This window comes from Rhamphochromis longiceps, linkage group LG9 (genome assembly GCF_057381845.1).
Source record: "Rhamphochromis longiceps isolate RC_006_pf linkage group LG9, R_longiceps_female_GT1.1, whole genome shotgun sequence".
NCBI classification, from domain to species: Eukaryota; Metazoa; Chordata; class Actinopteri; order Cichliformes; family Cichlidae; genus Rhamphochromis; species Rhamphochromis longiceps.
In genome coordinates, this window is record NC_140565.1 from 19,176,919 (window position 1) to 19,190,223 (window position 13,305).

Here is a 13,305-nt window from a genome sequence, read left to right on the forward strand (position 1 = left end):
GGCATGTTGATTCCCCTTGTGTGAGCACATTAGAACGCTTTGGTGTCTGGCCAACAGAATAGGGGAAGATTGTCGACTGTCGCACTGTGTGAAACTGTAATTAGCTGGCTTGGTAATGTACTTATTTGGGTCCCCCGGCTGCAGAGATAGCAGCACAGTTGAGAGCTGTAAGATGATACATTGCTGAAAACAGCTGCCTTTTTGTGTTATAAATGAACAAAATCCACATTTTGCTAAGTTTTGTATCACGGGAACATACAGGCAGACAAAGTGGCAGAAGTGGCTCAAGGCAGGAGACAAGAATGTCATTGGGATGGTGAGCGGGGTGCATTTATCAGCCTTCATCAATAGTTAATAAATAATTCAGGCAGAGTCTGGGGCTTCTTTAGGGCAGGGTTTCAGCTAGCTTGTAATTTTGTAAATTGCATAGTCATCATGCAATGGATGGGCCAGGCTCCTCTGAGAGCTACAGCTGTGAATCTAGAGCTGTATTTATACATGCACTGCAGCCCCAAATCTTTCTAGAATCACAGAGCTGAATGTCAAAATGCTAATGTCCAAATCTTGTAGAGTATGTGCTTCAGGTAACTGTCCATGTCTGCCCAGATACAACCTAAACCACATGGAGTAATTTCATTGGGAAGAATGCAAATAATGAGGGATATCTTCCATTGTTTGCAACATGTGAGAAAGTGCAAATTTGGATGATGTGTAGATTAGATTCTCCTGAAATGGTCCAGAGTTCATGTCTTTTGAAGATGCAAGAGAAAGATAGTGTTAACCAACTTTGTGTCAAAAATACCTACATTTTAAAGGTTTTGTTGCCCTCAGTATATCTAAACTAGAATGAATTTCTAGACGTAACTATAGATAAAAGTTTGACACTCAGTACTTTGGGTTGAAATTTTCCCAAAGCAGATCCACAGTTTGCCACATAAGCTTGGCTACAGCATGAACAATTTAAATCAATATTCAGAAAGTTGCTTTTTGTTAAATCATTCTCCCATCTTTAGACAAACTTCCACCAGATACTTGCACCAGCTCGCACCAGAATAAACAGGCATTTCTTCCCATTGTGAGTTATTCAAATTGTCTTAGCCCAGGTGCGGCTTTAACAGAACAGTCCATGCCCATTGAATGACCAAAGCCTTCAATTACTCAAAGTCAGCCTTCTGATACTCCTCCTTCAACAAAATAGGCCTTCTAATTGCCCCGACAGGTATTACCAGTTCTGCAACCAATAGCACACTGTTCTTCCACATTGTTTCCTAGGCAACTGGAAGTTTTGTGACCTATAAAAAGTTGCTACTCCTGTAACTGATCCGAGCCTTTGCGGTTGTTTGTTTCCATGGTAGGCTGCTGAGCTATTTATATGTCTGTTTAGTTGGTAGTAGTAGGCAGAGAAAGTTTTGCTAGCAGTTTTATTCATTTATTTATTTTAGGCAAAGTTTATGTTGGTGTTGATAGTCTGAGAGTTGACATGTGTTTAAGAACAAAAAAACACCTGGGGCTTCAGCAACTGAGTCACAAAGTTGAGAGGAAGAAGGCTTAACACTCTCATCCCGGTTTTCCCTCTGTATGCTCCTTATAACAAATAGTGTTTATTTTGGAGTCAGAGGCAAAGTCCCGGTCGGCCAGAATTTCTTTGTTGTGGCTTTGTTAGCAAAGACATGCAGATCTGCTGGTATTGATGAATCATGTGTTCATCATCAGAGGTTACTAGCAGTTCATCACACTTTCCCCTTGTGATGTTTGACTATCAAAAGGTTTATCAGGGATTCCTCATTATTAAAGTGATAATTTATCTCTGATTCACAGGTTTGAAAAGGTATATTATTTTTCAAAGGTGCCATGTACAGAGTTCAAGGAGAGATCTCCCTGAAGGTATTTGGCAGCTGTAGCAAGCTGAACTCCAGTTTTACTCTTGTCTCTTTCACTCCCTTTACACAGCATGCAAAAAACACTATAATATCACTTGTTAGAGAAGTGTACCACCATTTTTCTTAGTTTTGTTTCAACTCACAGAGACATTTACACAGATCAGCCACGAAATGTACTGTCCCAGACATTTGTGCAGACCAGCACGCACCTATGGCAGCAGGCTCCCTCTGTGCTACAGTACACCCAGCATATCTGTTCAAAGACAACTCAAGGAGTACAAATGAGAGCTGAAGCTTCAAACTCTACTGATCCCGTTCTGTTCAAACATTGTTACGGAACAAGCATGATCCACCAAGGCCCCCCCACCTCCACTTTTCTCCCACTGCAGCTCACAGTACCCAAAAGATTTGGTGCCAGTGTCCTTGTGTCAGACACAACAATACAATTGCAGAGGTCCTTTGTTTATGTCCGCTACGGGTCAAAGAACTTTTGATGGCACGAAGGAGACCTAAACAATAGTAGACAAGTCCTGTTAATCCTGTGGCTGTGAATATTGTACAGTTGTTTGCTTTATATGCATGTTGTTGCAAAAAAATTTTTATGCCTGTGACAGCATTTCTTTTTTTTAAATCAGTTCATCATCTGTAGCATTGTCATTTAGATTACATATATGCAATGCAAAAATAAGACTGCTACTTGGTCACTTATTTTGAGATCTCATAAGAGTGGGAGGATATTTGTTAGATGGATGTTTACACCAGGTGAACTATCAATAGGAATTCATGTAGGTTATAGTCTCAATACATTAATTCAACTAACAATCAACTACTGCCATCTTTAAAGCCTTTTACACTGCGTTAATCTGACCTGGCAAAACATTTCCAGGTACTGCACACTTTTAATGCCATTCTTTTGGTTACATGTCTGCTGTAGCTGGTTTGTTGCTTTACGATTTAAATCCAGCTGTTACTTCACAGTCTGAGTCATTTGCATAAGAGAAAACTTGGCACAGGCAAACAGGCAGACACCAAATCTATTCTTTTCTGCAAGAATTATCTTTTTACCCTTACCTTCTGCCTGCAACAATGTTTTGTTTTGTTTTTAATTAAAGACTGGCAATAGGATTGCGGTGTTACTGTACTTAAGTTGATGCTAAAATACACAGAAATACTGCACACTAACACGAGCCATATTGACAGAGAAAAGCGTAAATTCTGAGATTGTTTTTCTTTAAATCAGTTATACCAAAAAAGAAAAAGAAAAAAAAAGAGAGACAGAGAACATATTTTCTCACAAGCACAAAGGGAGAGTGTTCTGAGTGGAGTGCATTGCAAATTCCATTTCCTCATAAGGGAAGTCACCTTTTAGAGGGGCCACTGCTGCTCTGAACACATCAAGAGGAAACAAACATGGCATATCATTGACTTTTAATGATTTCATTCACAGTGTCTGTAGAAAATGCACTGCATCTCAACTCTTTACTGACTTTTCAGTAAATTATGTATTCGTTGATTCCTCTTGGTTTAAACTGTTAGCGCTTCTCCTGGCGGTGCCATCTTTGTTTTTTCATATGTAAAGTAACTTAGACAGCTCTTCCTGTCTACTGGATATTGATAGTGCAGCAGTAGTACTCTAAGAAAAACAATAAATGAAAGGCTGTCTCCCTTACTCGTGATGGCTGCAGCAACAAGTACCAGACACATGCACAGAAGTCACCTAGAAGTACTTTGAGGGGATATATTAGTAGAAGAGTCAGTGCTCCTCCTGCATTGTCTGAAACTATAATTAATGCATTGCTTATTTTGAAAATCTGGAAATATTTCACTAGCTAGCTGCTGTTTGTTAACTGTATTCACAACTTTATTGTGGAGCTCAGTGTGTTTCTTGCTCCTGTATAAAATAAATGAATAATCTACGCATCAGCCGGCCGACGTGCAGAGTATGCAGATAAACCCAGCTGTTAAATGTGTCGAGGAGTTAAAAATTACTGAAAGCTGGTGTCCAGTGGCGGTGCTCATTCATCACTGGAAATACCCAAGCTATGTTTGCGTGCACTTGTTTCTTTGCGAACAAATGTGGATGTAGGCTAAATATAAGTTATTGTCCGGTCTGTGCTATTTCTGTTTATTTGGGACAAATACCTGATTGATAATGCCCCTGGCTTAAATCCTCATCTGTGCTCTTGTATCATCCCTTGGCAAATATGGCACTGCAACTTGAATGTGGAAGCATTTTCTGTTAGTAAGACAAACCGCTGGCTTGCACAGCAGTGCCTCTTTTGTAACTGTATTTAGTCACTGAGGAGAATGGCACAGACCCAATCCAAGTGTCTTTCATCTGGCCAATTCAAACAGACGTTTGACCCCAGACATTTGCCTAATGTGTTTTTGTTATGTGGACTCCTGGCTTCACAAATGTCACAGTGGTTGGACTAGTGGGGGTTTGGTAAGTGAGTCAGAGAGGAGGACAGAGTTTGCCTGGAGGGGTGGGTTTGAGAGGCAGCAGTTATGTCTATAATGTCTGCATTTTGCACTCTAACCAATTGGGAGTTGGTTGGTGGTGAACATAAGTTCCACTGATGACCTGCCCCCCCCCCCCCCCCCCCCCGCCTCCTTGCGGGCCAGACCCACTGCAAGCCTGTTGATCAGTGGCCTGGCCTCTAGTGCTTTGCTGACCTGGGCAGCTGGGGAAGAGACGGGGAGTGCCACATTTCTGGCCGCCTGGGTTGCACAAGTCAGAAGTCTGTCCGAGACAGTTGGGGCAACCCTGACAAATGCTGCCATTAAAGGGGTGGTGAAAATTTATTACCAAACATATTGGTATTTTAGGGTGCAGCTAATTTAGATTTAGTAGTGTTGCTGTGAGGCTGTATAGTTAAACCAGAATGCTAGAGAAATTCTAAAGTCTTACTCTTCATTATCACAACAGTTATTAATATCTGCTAAACCTACTGAGGAAGAACCCTCTTTACACTCAGATTTGTTTCTGTGCTTGATTGCAAATTTTAAAATGATGTGACAGCTATAAGCAGATCCCACAATTTGTTATATCAAGTGAAAATGTGCTTTTGTGTGCATTGCCAAAGAATTGCTGCTGAATGACAAAAATGTGCCACTTCAATATGTTTTGATTCCTTTTTCTGATTGTTATTGCATTTGCAGGGAAGGCATCTGAAAGCAGTTATCCACTGTGTAACTTTTTTACATTAAATTATGAAACTTTTTTGGGTTTTGGTAAAAGCTGATGGCGAACGAGGGCCTTCTATTTTAAGTCGATTTCAGACTACTGAGGCTTGGCAAAATTATATCGATAAAAAAGACAAGCGACTGCAGAGGGTGAAATTGTTTTTCCCTGCTTTCATAATGGAGCCGTTTATGAGTAACATGAGCACAATAAAGAAACAAATACAAAAATAGCCGTTTCATCATTTTTTAAAATTATATTTCAATGCTATTATGAAGGGTTGTTAGGGTATAAACAGCTTAGATAAAGTGTACCTGTTTCGTGGTTAATAATTTCTCCGTAAAGCCATGCAAGATCAGTTTTCAATGCGAACTTTGTTTCTAATATGGACAGCAACATATAGATCACATTCATGATTAGAATAAGCAGTTTAGAATATATCCGTCTCTAAAATTTTATAGCCTTATATTTCAGTGTTTTTAGCTTTAGAGATTGTGATAAGAGCAAACTATAGATCATACTGTCATAGCATACCATTGGGTTGCACGAGCATTAAAGCTGGAGAACATGTTGATGTTCCTACTCATCAGTTCGTAATTACATAAGTTCCCAGTATTCATAGGTTGGACTATACTCTTCTTTAATCTAGTTTTTGTTCTTGTACAGACATCTATAAAATGTTTCACTGAATTTTGCAAAATATGTCCACCGAAAGATGAAAACAACATCAATTACACAAATAGGTATGGTAAAGCTTTTTCTTGCATGTTCATATATGTTAATGTCAGCTGCAAAATGTGTGTCTATATTTGCAAGGAAAGTTAGGTCATTGTTAAGCCAAATTCCAAGAGATAAATCAAAAATCCACATTTCACTTACTTATTAGAACAAATGTTCTATTAAAGATTTCTTTATCTTTCAGCAGGACGTATATTATGTATGTAATGCCCACAGTGATAGCTTACTTCCAGCCCTAGCAATGTCTTATTCTGAGTAATAGGTCTCTGAAGTGTGCTTGTTTGGCTTTTTTGGGGCCATTGGAGACCAATAAAGTATCTGTCTGAGGATTTTCAGGGTTCCTTATAGACTTTCCCCAGGTGTGCTTCACTGGTCATAAACTACACTTGTCTCTTATGGCGTATTCATGGACAAATGTGTCCATGGAGAGTTTTTAACTACATGCCAGTTAGCAAGCACCGGGGCAACTACAAAATATAGTAACTGCTTTTGTAAATTCTTAAATCTGAATAAGATTGAGTTAAGTATAGATATTTCATATATATATATATATATATATATATATATATATATATAATATAGTGTGTGTGTGTGTGTGTGTGTGTGTGTGTGTTTTTCTTAAATGGCATTTTCTCATAATTCAAAACATGTTTCTTGTGTTTTATTTGGAATCAAGATGACTGCAACACTAAGGTCACTCTGTTCATTTAATTTTGTGACGTCCACTGAGGTTAACCATTTCCTTTGTTCCTTGCTTTCTGGAGAAAAGTGCTAGTGTATTTTCATGTCGAGGTATGCTGTGTTTACTTTTATCGCTGCTCCTCAGCGAGCCAATCCAACCTGATGTTTGTTTATAAGGAATTCAGGCTTCACTAAGAACTTTCATTCACCACTTGAAAGCACTTGAGTTGCTACTAATTTACCTTGAGGGATTTCAAAATTATCTGTCTGCACTGTCAAAATCTTTTTTGTGGTGGCAGCTTATCATCATCAAAGATTCTCTTTGGATTTAATGAAAAGCCTGTTAGATGGGCAAATGTTATATTCTGTTTACTTGAATACTGGATGCAGAAAGACATTTTGAAATGTGTTAACATGTTTTTGGTCATCAAAACGACATTGGTTTGCTTTTTGTTTTTGCTTCGAGTGCTGGAGTTGTCATTGTTGCTAGGAAAGTTGCTTTTAAGTCTACTATTACAGAGTTCAGAAGAAAATCCATGCACTCGAAGAGAGAAGGAGTGGAATGGTATTGAAAGTGATCTTGTATTTCCCTTGGTCATCAGACTACTCTTTCTTTACCAAGGATATGTCGCTCTGTGTTGCTTTGTTTTGAACAGGAAACTTTACACATTGAACAGCTCAGGAATATCCAGCAACTAGCACTTACCAAGCTCCCTGACAAATTGCGATCCGGCAAACTTCACGTCACACTTGGGTCAGGGGCAAAGTTAGGAGTGGGAGGTTTGTATAGTTAAGGGGTTTTTTTTGTATTTTCTCCATAGTTAAAAGGTGAACACTTCACCCGGTAATGTCTGTATAAATATATAAAACTGTTATTTTATCCAAAGTTATCCCAAGTTCAGATTTCTCTTCTTGGGGGATGGTTTTGAATGTAATGCTTTGCTGAGACGTATGTCAAAAAAGGAACTTGATCCTCCAACGTGTGACATTGTGCAAACACTCTAGTAGTTCTACCCAAACAAGTTTGCAGCATATGCATATGAAAATATTGCAACTGTGTCACCGGGGTGTTAGCATTTTGTTTCATCTGGACCACTTGATCCCTTGTCACACCGTTCCTGCTCCCTTCACACTGTTTATATATTCTTTGTCAAGTTAGGTAAACTCACTTTACTGAGATGTTCTCCTTTGTGGAACAACAGAGTAAAAAAATTGCCACAATTACTTGAGTTAGATCTATGTTAACTCTTAATTCTTTATCTGAAAAACTGCATCAGCCAGTTGGAATTGAAGTCTCTCTTTCCATGTGTGCAAGAAGCTGAGTGGATAACCTATTGGCAGTGGAGGACAGTGCAGATCTCTCCTCACTCTAAATTGCAGTTAGGCATCCCTGCAGCCCCTCATGAAGACCATTGAGTCCCATCAAGATAATCCTTAATAAAGAACGGCTTCGCATTTAATCTTAGCTCTCTTCTCAAATTTCTTACTTGATATAGTTTTTGGCAAGTGGTGTTTTAGCGCTGATGTCAGTCGAACAGTATCAGTGCATCTTTTGTTAAGCTTCCATCTGGCAGATGTAGAGGCACTCTTAGTTTTTACAGTTCCACAAACGATTATTTTATTGCTCTAATCTGCAAGTTTTTTTTTACTTTGAATATGTTGAGTCCCCCTAACTGCGATAGTGTATCGTTGCTCTTTTTGATTCTGTGCAAAACTTCAGTTTTAAAACTCATAATATTGACAATTCACTTCGAAGTTCAATCTGCTATTTTCCGTAAGATAATTTTCATTTATTGACCTTAAATTTAATACTCCGTGACATGAACATAGTAGTTTAGCAGTAAAACTGCTAGATTGATTGAAACTTCGATTCACAACATTCAGATGCAGGATGCATGCAAGAGTGTAAGAGGAAAATCTGAGTTTAATCAATGAGACATAAACAACTCTGGATAATTATACTGTACAATTTGAAAATAACTCACTTGCAAAATTACATCTCAATCTAATTTTACACAGCCACTTAAAACGGAGAGTCACTGAATGAATGTAGTATCTTAATTGGCATGTGTACCCGTCTGCTATTAGAACTAGTTACTTGAGAGCCCCCAAGCATCTATTAGTCAATTTAGCTATTAAGAATCTGTTCAATGTGCAATATATTTCGTGATCTGATATTGCAATGTGATCCTGTGGATTTACCTGTGGGCTGAGGGTTTGGAAAGGCAGGCAGCGCTTGCATTTCAGGCACGTCCACATTATTACTGCACTGTGTTTAAATCAGGAGTAGTGCAGCCCGGATCTATTTCTGTCAGCTCCTCGTTGACTACTGCTACACAGAGGCCGGTTGGTGGCGACCTGCTTTCAGTATGGGCCTTGAACACTACAGCTGATCAGGTGCAAACTGATTAACTCATTTTCATTAATATTAAATAAATACTATCATAATCATATAGATTTGAACGTGCTCTTTCGGTGACATGTGTGACATTATTTAATTTCTTATCATCACCAACTGACTGGGAGTTAACAAGATCTTCAAGTAGCACACAAAAAGCCCAGCCACTAACACAGCACGCTATTCTTCTGGCAGTGGGTGTTCTTTTTCTCTCACCACCTCTTTACCATAGTAAATGTATGGTTTCCTCTTTCTTGGTAATCATTTGTCAGTACTACAGTTGGTATTTAACCCACAGCTTTATTTTGTGGAAATTAAACATATTTTAAACGGTTCATTGATATCTCAGCCATTATTTACACAGACTTGATATTCTTGAAAAAAAAAAATGTCATGACACATTGAAGCAAAATCTGTACACGCCTCATCACCAGCCTGAATAAATCACCAGTTCAAGCTCATCAGTAGCAGCGTGGCCTTGTGTTGCTGCTTTGCGCAGTTGAAATAATAACCTGGAGCAGACAGAAGGCAGTCATTACCTTGCACACAGATGCCGTGTGTATGGGTTGACGGAGGACTTCCACTAGAGTGCTGTGGAGATGAACAGAGCCGAGTTTCTTGGCCGCTTTTAAAACCTCTGGCTTCCCATCACCTTAGCTAATGACCTAGCCCCTTGTTTACTCTCTGAAGTCCTTCTGTGACAGAAAGAAATCCAGCAATGACCCAAGGCTCACAGGAGAAAGAAAAAAATGTGGTTTGTGGTGGGGAAAAAAAGAGCATAACAAAAACAACAGAGAAAGGGGGGAGAAGAAAAGTGTGAGCCCTGAGGGTTGTGAGCAGAGCAGTGGACAGACAGGGCAGTGGAGAGATCAGCCTTTTCATTGTCTTAGTCTCCACTGATACAATCTGGAGAGGACTCTATTGCTTAAAGCTTTGAGTTAATGACATATGGGAAGCTGGTGTGAGGCACAACTCCCCCGTGCCTCCTCCAGACCCAAAGTCTTCCTGTGAGAGCACCGAGCAACTTTTCTGCTTTTTCAAACGGCAGCAGCCTCCCTCTCCTTCCCTCATTCACTGCCTTTTTTCCTCCCTCCCTCCCTCTCCCTTGCTCTCGCTCACTCTCTCTCTTTTTTTCCCTCTTCCTCAGACACTCACTAGTCACTGCCTGAAGCAGTAATCGGACAACTCTCTTTCTCAATGGGACTGAGTCTCCTGAGATACCGCGTGGGGCTCAATGGGTTCCAACACCTAAAATGAAAAAGAAAAAAGTATTTTTGTAGTTTACATTTATTGTGCTACAGGTTCTACGGACAGCTGAGACGTGTTTTAGAAAGTTTGCCACCCGCTCTGCTGGACTGAACGATCTTTCTCAAGAAGATTTTTTTTTAAGGAAGATAAAGAAGGGATAAACACACAGTGATTCAACCATAATTCTAGTGAGTATGACTTTAATTTCTGTGCGATAATTATTTGACATTCTGGTTTACTAACTGTCTTGACATGATCAGTATTTCTTGAGTCTTATAGTGTGTGTGAAAGTTTGTCTTATTTCATACATTTCTGTCAGTGTTTAAGCAAGCATATAATACTCAATTAAAGCATTAATGTCAGCAGAAAGAGTGACAATTATGACTGACATTATCTTTTAAAACAGCACCTATGACAACCCTTAATTTTGCAATTTAAGAAATGTAATACTTGAGTGCATCTTACAAAAATAATGGTAAACAAACTCAAAAGTAAGGCTTTAAATTTCACGCGGTAGCTGCAGTTTATTAATGATAAAGATAGATAGCAAAAGTATTTAATTATATTTTACGTTAGTAAATCCAGCTAATATAAAATTAAAAAATTACACAAAATCATACACTAAACTCTGTTTTTATACTACATACAGTCCGGCTGAGTTTTACAAGTTTCCAGTCAAATATGTCTACAAAAATAATAATTTATTGATGTAAATTACCAGTGTAAAACAGATATAATTTTTTTATAGTCATTAAAAATTAAAAGTTAATTTTTTGACCTTCGAGTAAAAATATATTTGAATTTTTTTTAGAAAGCCCAATGACTTTAGTGGCATTCAAAATAATACAAAGACCGTAAATACATCAAAATTCACATTTGAAATATGGGAGCCTCTTTTTTTTTTCTTCCTTAACACACTACATTTTGTTGAAGTGTGGGAAAGATGCTGGACTGTCGTTGTTCCTTTTTTTTTGTTACTGGCGGAACAAACAAAATGAGCACAGTCAAAGCAGTTGACATCTAATGCCATCTGCTGAAGCGAGGAATGTTGCAAGACCTGAGAGGCTCACAGCCTCTAAACACGACAACAGACCCCGCTTCTCGGCCGTGCTGCGTCTCTGCTCGCCAGTGTTTCACGTGTAGCGAAGATGACTCACCCACTGTAATCACTAGCCTCTCTAATTGAAGGATGTTCTGGTTTAATGTTCTGCGTATGATCACAGGCTTACATCTCAAGTCGAGGAATTATTGTATGGTGTGTGTGTGTGTGTGTGTGTCCGTGTGAAGCGCATTTCATCTTTCTGAATTTTTTTTCTTTTTCATCCTCTAATTCTTGCCATTTTCAAACGCCTGCCCTTTTTTGGAGTTTAGAAAAGGTGTGTGCTGATGAAAGAGAGGAAATAGAGAGGTTAGGATCGCCTAGTGAGCCTCCGCTCTATGTAGACAAACATGACAGTGTGTTTGACTGCCTGCTGCAGCCATTCATTCACACAATAACCGTATTTATCCAATTAACAGATAATGAGCAGGCTGATTTGGGGCTGTTTACACTGTGTATTTGCTTTACACAGAGAGAGATCAGGGTCTCTCTGTCTGGCTGCAGTGCTTCATGCATGTGTAGAAGCAGTGTTTATAAGCAGGAGTGGTCGGCGGTGATGGTGGCATTGTTTGCCCAAGGACTGATGCCTTCCGTATGGATGTGTCTAGCCGGCCAAGCTCTCATCCTCTTCTCTCAGAGAGGAGATTGAAAATGGTGAAAGACACAGACGGCTAATTGATCGAGCCTCACTGAACTGTTAGGGAGGAAGATGGAGGGGTGGAAGAGAGCTCGAGAGAAGGAAGAAGGTAATAGGAAAGCACCTATTAAGTAGCCCATGCTGGGCATTTAGTGGAAAGGGGTTGTTTACTAAATACTGTGGGGTGTTGTTTTGTTAACACACCCCTGTTTAGATCTGGAATATGTGGTTGAAAGAGCAGGAAATGGGTGCTCCGAGCCTTTTCTAAGCTTTCCTGATGATTGCTATTGCAGGTCCTCAACCACTAATACCCACTTTCGTGCCTTTTGTGTGTAAAGGGCAATATGTTTATGCCGAGTCAGAATAAAAAGCAAGGTGCTGAGAAAATGTATTTCATTTCAACTGCATTGCACAGAATTAATTTAATTTATTTATGTTTTTGTTTTTATAAAAAAGATATTGCTAAAACTACTTTGCAACCTTTGGCGTTGTCAATTTGAAGTCTATTTAAAATGTGTATTGTTTCCTATTCTGTGCAAGTACTAATTTTTCTCAGTATAACAAATTGCTTTTTCAGGATTGAGAAAATTAAAACGACGAGTATTAAAGCTTCATAATCATTCCGATTTGTCCCTGGACTTTCTTTCACCTTTTTCTCGTAAAGCCTCTCTCATTCTGCAGCGGTCACGGTGGTAGGCAGGTTGTGATAAAATGTCCACCTTAAATCTTGTTTGATGGCCCCTCAAAGGCAAAGTGGCCTTCTGGAAATAATTTTGAGGGTTGAAGAGCACAGTATTAACAGATTTAATGTAGCCATTGAGCGAATTGCTGGAGCACAATGTCATATTGAACCAAATGAGAGCGACAAATTGCACATCAACAAACAGCACATCTGTTAATAATTGTGCTTTTAATTGTAGACAAGTACAAAATTTAAAATTGCATGTCAAGCACCATGCGCTTTCAATTGTCACTGCACGTCGCACACATTGCTAAAATATAAAGAATACTCCTCCATTATATGTATGCATTAAAAAAAACCAAAGTAATTTATTATATTTTAAGTAATAATAATAATAATCTTTAGATTTGTTTTTTAATAAGATATATGGGCCATGATGAAGTCGTAATAAATAAAACAACAGAAATAGTTTTTCTTGTAAACAAAAAAAGGATATTAAAAATACAACAGTATTGAACTTCACTTGTCACTTCATTTTATCAGAAATGTGCAGTGCTTATGTAAAATTAATAACACTGACAGGGTGAAAAAGCACCAGTGTATTTAATGTTGCATTTGTTGGCAGCCGGCTTTTTTTTTTTTGGCCTCGTATGGAGACACAAGTGAAGTGTAGCATTTTGTAAACTGTGCCTAATTCCACTCACATCTGTGTCCAATTGTTGTCCGCATCTACATTCTTTGCGAGTGGATTTATTTTT

General features: G+C 38.8%; 1 protein-coding gene across 8 annotated transcripts in view; it reads left to right on the top strand.

Annotated features, from left to right (window-relative positions):
- eya1 (EYA transcriptional coactivator and phosphatase 1) overlaps positions 1–13,305 on the top strand; it is a 62,697-nt gene that overhangs the window by 12,490 nt on the left and 36,902 nt on the right. For 2 of the 8 annotated variants that reach the window (XM_085418632.1, XM_085418633.1), the window contains exon 1: positions 9,818–10,317. The exons of 1 other annotated variant lie outside the window; for it this stretch is intronic. The gene's annotated coding sequence lies outside the window, so the exon portion shown is untranslated. Of the gene's footprint in view, positions 1–9,800; positions 10,318–13,305 lie in introns of those variants that run through there. 5 more of the 8 variants (XM_085418627.1, XM_085418624.1, XM_085418628.1 and 2 more) reach the window with 5 other exon arrangements.